Source organism: Camelus ferus, chromosome 3, assembly GCF_009834535.1.
Source record: "Camelus ferus isolate YT-003-E chromosome 3, BCGSAC_Cfer_1.0, whole genome shotgun sequence".
Lineage (NCBI taxonomy): Eukaryota > Metazoa > Chordata > Mammalia > Artiodactyla > Camelidae > Camelus > Camelus ferus.
In genome coordinates, this window is record NC_045698.1 from 44,854,022 (window position 1) to 44,860,021 (window position 6,000).

Here is a 6,000-nt window from a genome sequence, read left to right on the forward strand (position 1 = left end):
ACTTCGGTAGAGGCCAGACATTAAGTTACTCAATGGTAAGACAGTTCTCTTAATTTAATTTCCCTCCCACTAATATGTTTTTAATGCTTTCCTCAAAGTAATCATTTTGTGTTATTCCTTTCTTTCCACCTCCTACCCCACTTAGCATTGTACACATGCCATATATCTAGAAGAGCTGGAAATGACCACCTTTGTAGAACCTGAAATTCATCACTTTTGTAGACTGAAAGTCCATCAGTCCAGCCAGGTTCATGTTCTCTGGCAGTTCAGACAACTCAGACCCTGAACTGGAGGCGTTAACACCAGTCTTCACAGACGAACCTGCAGCAACATCTCACGGATTTCTGGGACCACTCACTCCAAAAAACAAGGTCACCATCTCTTATAACATCACAGGCTGCCGGTGGGTCTGTCAGTCCCAATACTTGGATGCAGGCAAGCACTTCAAAGAAAGGAATCTGCTCCTAAGACTGAAGTTCCCTATACGCTTCGTAACGTGCCAGTCAAGTCTGTTCAGATGTGGGGGAAAAGATCTGTTGCCTATGATGACTAGGAATTGCTCCACACAGCTTTACAAAGTCTGTTAATGCTGTAAAGCTGAACGCCTCTAACAAAGTCATCTGCTGTGTCTTTGAAGCACTGCCCAGGATGGCTGTAAACAGCCTGGAGATGAAGAAGGAAACTGCAAGGCCTCAAGCAAGCAGATTGCAGCTTCCAAGTCTTCCTATGTCAGGCCGGTGTCACCACATCCTCCAGCCCTACCCTGTCTCAGTAGAAGTCCTTCGCCTGAAGGTTCTGCCCTTTCGAGTAGATACACGTTGTGAAACAGTGCTATGCTAAAGTGACTTTCCTGGCTGGAGGCAGATTTCCTTGTGTCAGGACTGAGGGGAGTTCCTGTGAATGCCACCTCCCCCCAACCTCAATGTCCATCATTTCACTGCCACCGGGTAATGCGTGTCCCAGCTCCTTCCACCTACTGCCCCTTCCAAGTGGGGATCCTTAGAACAACTCGCTCCCTCTGTCCTCAAGGAAAAGGAAAGAGCAACCCACAAAGCTTGGGTTTGAGCATTTGCATTTGAAAACACAAAGCCTAAAAGATCGCTTCCTTTTTTTTCAGTACCTATAAATGCTACCTATGACCTCTTTATTCTTGTGTCTTTGTAAAACCAAAGCAAAGTCTTAAAAAAAAAAATCCTGATTTCCTCTTCATTGCACAATACATGGTTATTGAAAGCAAATTAAAAATACAGAAAAGCAAAAATGTTTAATCCCTGCTGTACCCCACCAGCCACTTTCAATTTTTCAATTTATGTAGATTTTTTTATTTTTCAAAAAAAAGTGAATAGGGGGCATGATGTTTGGTAACCTCTTTTGCTTAGTATGAGATCACAGTGTCTGTAAATCTCCTGCAATATTATTTGTAACGGCCACATTTTACATTAAGGGCATGCTGTATTATTTTCTCTCGTGCTAGTGCACAAGTAGAGAACCTCAGATGCAGATATTTGAGGTCATCCTACTCTTTAGGTCTTGGCACATCAACCTTGGCACCATGGTCATTTAGTTTTTCCCTACACTCCCATCCACCCCCCTCCCCCACCCTGTATGTAGGCAACCATGTTAATGATTTATCTTTCTGTAATCTTAAAAAATATAGGTGGTATTGTTTTGTATGCATGTATTTTTATAACTTATAAAAATGCTAATATGTCGTTTGGGGTTCGTTTTTGTCCATCAAGCTCTTTGTGTTGGTTTGCAAACTGGCCCTCACACGGGACAAACGGAGACTGAAGGAAGAGGCAGCCACTCCAGAGTGACAGGTGGCAGGTTTAATAAGCAAGGGAACTTAGATACAAGGCTTGTCTTGGGCGGCCACAAGACAAGGAGTTCCCTACACCCAGCTGCCAGGATCTTAAAAGTTTATGTGGAGGCTTTAACGGGGAAAGGGTGAGCGTTGTCATGTACATCGTGCAGATGGTCTCAGCAACACCCTGCTCTCTCAAGTCTGCATTTGAAAATGACTCCCGTCGTGAAAGCACCACCCATACAAGGACAGGGGAGGAGAAGAGGAGACACCAATTGCCCAGGTCCAGCTTTTGGGTCAGCCTGCGATCATGTCCTCTTCTCCACCTCCTCCAACACTGTATGTTGAAGAGTCAACTATGTCGCTGTAGCTGTATCTAATCCATTGTTTCTGGCTACTATATGACACTCTGTGGGGTGCGTCTTCCACATTTTACTTGCCCATTTTCCTAGTGAGGAAAACTCAGACTACTTTGAACTTCCCCCTCCATAAATAATGCTGCCCCAAATACTGTGAATATGTGAAATTTTCTTGGAATGCCTAGAGCAGAATTGATGGGTCATGTATTTAACTGGTATTTGCCACGTGGTCCTAGAATGGCTGTACCTATCAGTCTACACCCATCAGCAGTGCACGTGGCTCCTATACCCCACATCCCACCTGCACTATTATCCAGCTTCCTCTTTTTGCCAGACTAATATATATAAAACTTTATCTCATTTTTAACTTGTATTTCTTCAATTCCTGGTAGAATCAGCAAGTTTAGAATGTTATTATCCCACCCAAGAACATAGTATGCCATCCCCAACTGTATTTAATCATTTGTCTGTTGTTGGATATTTAGGTTGTTTCCAAGGACAGGAGAAAGAGAAAAAGGGAGACCCACTCAAGCTGGTTAGGAAGCCCGTGGACCAACAGGAATGGAGATGGATGCTCAGGTGGCCCCCTGTCCTCTGCTTCCTCTGCAGGATCTGGTACCCAGTCTTGAACAGATGTTTAGCAGATATGATCTAAAGACAGTGGGGGGTGGCGAGTGGTGGATGTTCAGTGAAGTGTACTGTTTGATCTTTCATGAGCAATAATGGATTTTCCAAACAAAATTTAAAAACAGTAATTAGTTCTCTCCTTTTTCAAGACACAAAATATTCAATAAGTGATTTCATGTTGTCAACAGCTGGGCTGGAGTGGGAGCTGGTGGGGACAGGTAGGGGCAGGTGGGAGGGCAGAGTGGTTGAGGAGCAGGTCCTGTGACATGGCAATTGTGGCAGAGGAGACCGACCAGTGGCTTGGCTAGATGTCTCACCCTTGGGTGTGAAGGCTCCTTAAAACTTTTTTCCCATTTTGTCAGGAAATTTCCTCTTAAAGGCTATGGAGGAATTCTTCAGCTTGTTTGGCTCATGGAGTCTAACACATGTTTCTGCTGTTGGTTGATAAAGTTAGGAATAGGAAAAGGATTTTTCATGAAATCATTTGGCTGAGAGTCCAAGGCCAACCCTGGTCTAACAGAATCCCAGTATCTAGGGGCAAGGCACAGGAATCTGTTTTACAAAGAATTCCCCCAGATGATTCTGGTGGTAAACCAGTATCCAGGAGCTCTGGGAGCTACACTGGGCAGGCCGACTGCTTTGCAGCCTTCAGACTAACTCCCGCCATATTGGGCATTCGAGCTCCTAATGTATGCGGCAACCGATTCTAGCTCAACACTCAGACTCCCCCTAGTCATGACTTGCTTAGAACTAAGCACGTCTCCTCTTGCTGTAATTTAAGTTAATTTTCCCTTTGGCATTCAGAGCAGATAGAAAACAATGTCAGACACCCCTCTTGCATCCTATACTCATATATAAAAACTTTACAAAGACATCGACTTCATACTTTTGTAAATTTCAAAACTGCAAGTGACACTTACTGGGAAGTTAGGCAAGTAGGAAATAAAATGACCATTTTGTGTCCTGAAATCTTACATAGATACATAGATAATGCCTGTATTTGGGTCTGTGCTGTGTTCAGTTAGCAGGGATGGCTTCTGGCACAGGGGAAAGATGTAATTTGCTCCCAGATTGTGGGAGTTGCAGCTCATGCAAGGAGTCCTCTGTGATGGAGGCCAGTGGGCTTTTATGGACTTCAATGCTGTTTGCTTCAGTACACTTTGAAATGCAGGGTCAGCTCACTGAGCTACAACATGCAATAATAACACATTTTTATAGGAGTAGCTTGTCAGAGCTGCCACCACATGTGATACATAAAACCAATAAACACACCACGCCTGCAGATTCTCTCCTCGTAACCAGGATAAAGCAATAAAATTGACAGCAGCCATCAAAAATCTCCCTTTCTGACTGTGTAGGGTCAATTTACTGTTGCTTAAAACAGAGGCGCTGTCACAAAGCCCTAGATCAGTGCTCAGTTACGGAGCAGCCCGTGGGTGGGGCCTGGTGCCTGACAGCAGCATGGGCCATGACATGCTGCCAGGGCTTGCGCCCCTCTAGTCTAGTGAGATACAGTCATCAGAGACACTCTACAGAATGTTTTCATTTTACTGTGAGTTACACATTAAGTATTATGGTGGACAGTGTGATTGTGGATTGATAAGTTAGCAATTAGTATTTTCTATCTGTTGGTTAAATCCTTAAGGCAGGAAGGAGCTTAAGTTTGCTAGGAACCACGGGGAACTCAGTGAGTTGGTGCTGTCATATTGGATTCTTAGAGCGTGGACTTCCATACACTCTGATAAGAAGGGAGGAAAGAAGGAAGCACACAGTGAGAAAAGGAAAGAAGGAAGGGAAGAAACAGCAAAGAGAGAAAAAGGGAAGAGAAGCAAAGAGAAAAGCAGGGGGAGCAGACAGCATGGTTTTGGCATCATCATTGTCACCACCAGGAATATTTCCCTAAGTGCCCAGAGCTGACCCTCTAAGTTGCTGCAAGCAAATGAACAAAATCAGCAAAATAACTGTGTGTCCTGCTCCATTCCTGCCTGAGTTCCCAAAGGTGAAGCTTCCTGCACAAGAGTGGGCCAGGTGTGTGGTGAGGCAGAGGGAGGTGCTGTCTCTAAGTTGGGAGGGCTGGCTGCCTGCCTTCAGGTCCTTAGAGGCCTTTCCAGGGGCCTTTTCTGGAGCAGCAGTTAGGAAGCTTCCTGGAGGAGCAGCTGCTCAGCATGGAGAGCCTGGACAAGGCAGCCAGGCCCACTTCTGTGTTAGGTCCCTCCTGGCCCCAAGACTCAACAAGAAAAGAAAGGCCTTGGTTACTGCCAGACTCAAGGCTAATAACAACCCAGCAGTGGCTCAGACTGGCCTTCTCAGAACGATGCCCACCATCCTAGGCCCCAGGAAGGAATAAAGGTGGCTGAAGAAGTGTGTCCCGCTGTCCTTTTATTTCCAGGTACTCTCTTTCTCATTTAACACACATCCTTAAATGACTGCCTTGCCAATGCTCCCTCAGGGAAGCCGAGGAAAACTGCCTTCCCAGGCACCTGTTTTCCCAAAGGCTGGTATTCAAGATAAGTAAAGCATTCACTGTGTGATGTTTCATGTCATCAGCAGAGCAGGGCTCTACTTGGCCCCTCTCACCAGGCCCAGGCCTCCTAGGGCTCAGAGGATTTTGATACCCATTCATCTCTGCCACCTCTCTGGGCTTTGAAGGAAGGAAGTCTTTGAGCCCAGGAGTTAGGAGTTAGCTGAAAATGGGGGAACAAGGTGTAAGATCTGGAACACTTGTCCCTGCTTCCAGAAATAAAAGAGACAGGAGATGGACACTTTGGAGTGAAACTGAGATAATGTGCCTGCTAATAGGCACTCGGTAAACTGGGGCCTGGTATGTAGCCGGGAACCCCCACTTCTCACCAGTCCTTAGGGTGGGGACAGGGTAGGTGAGTGAGGCACCCACCTTGGGCACCAAATTTAAGGGGGCACCCAAAAACTCAGTAGCAAAGATAAAAAATATTTTAATGCAACATTATAAAAAATCAAAACCGAGGTAGAATATCCACCATGAACAAAATACCAAAATGTTAGAGGCATGACTAGTCATCTCCTTTTTGCCTCAGGCTCTGATATGGTTCAGCGTGGCACTGTTATGCAGCCTGTTTAAAAATGTTGATATGCATCATGGATTTTTTTTTTTTTTGCACTAATATAAAGTTTTAAAAATAATGGTTTGCCTTCATGACCGAGTTTTTGGTTCCCCCTTAAATTTCGCACCCA

The 6,000-nt window shown here is 45.1% G+C and overlaps 1 protein-coding gene across 1 annotated transcript in view; it reads left to right on the top strand.

The window, feature by feature from the left end:
- Window positions 1–1,229, top strand: part of MAST4 (microtubule associated serine/threonine kinase family member 4) — a 516,475-nt gene extending 515,246 nt beyond the window's left edge. Inside the window, exon 32 of the transcript XR_004317247.1 lies at window positions 146–1,229. The gene's annotated coding sequence lies outside the window, so the exon portion shown is untranslated. The remainder of the gene's footprint in view (window positions 1–145) is intronic.
- Window positions 1,230–6,000: the final 4,771 nt, after the last annotated feature.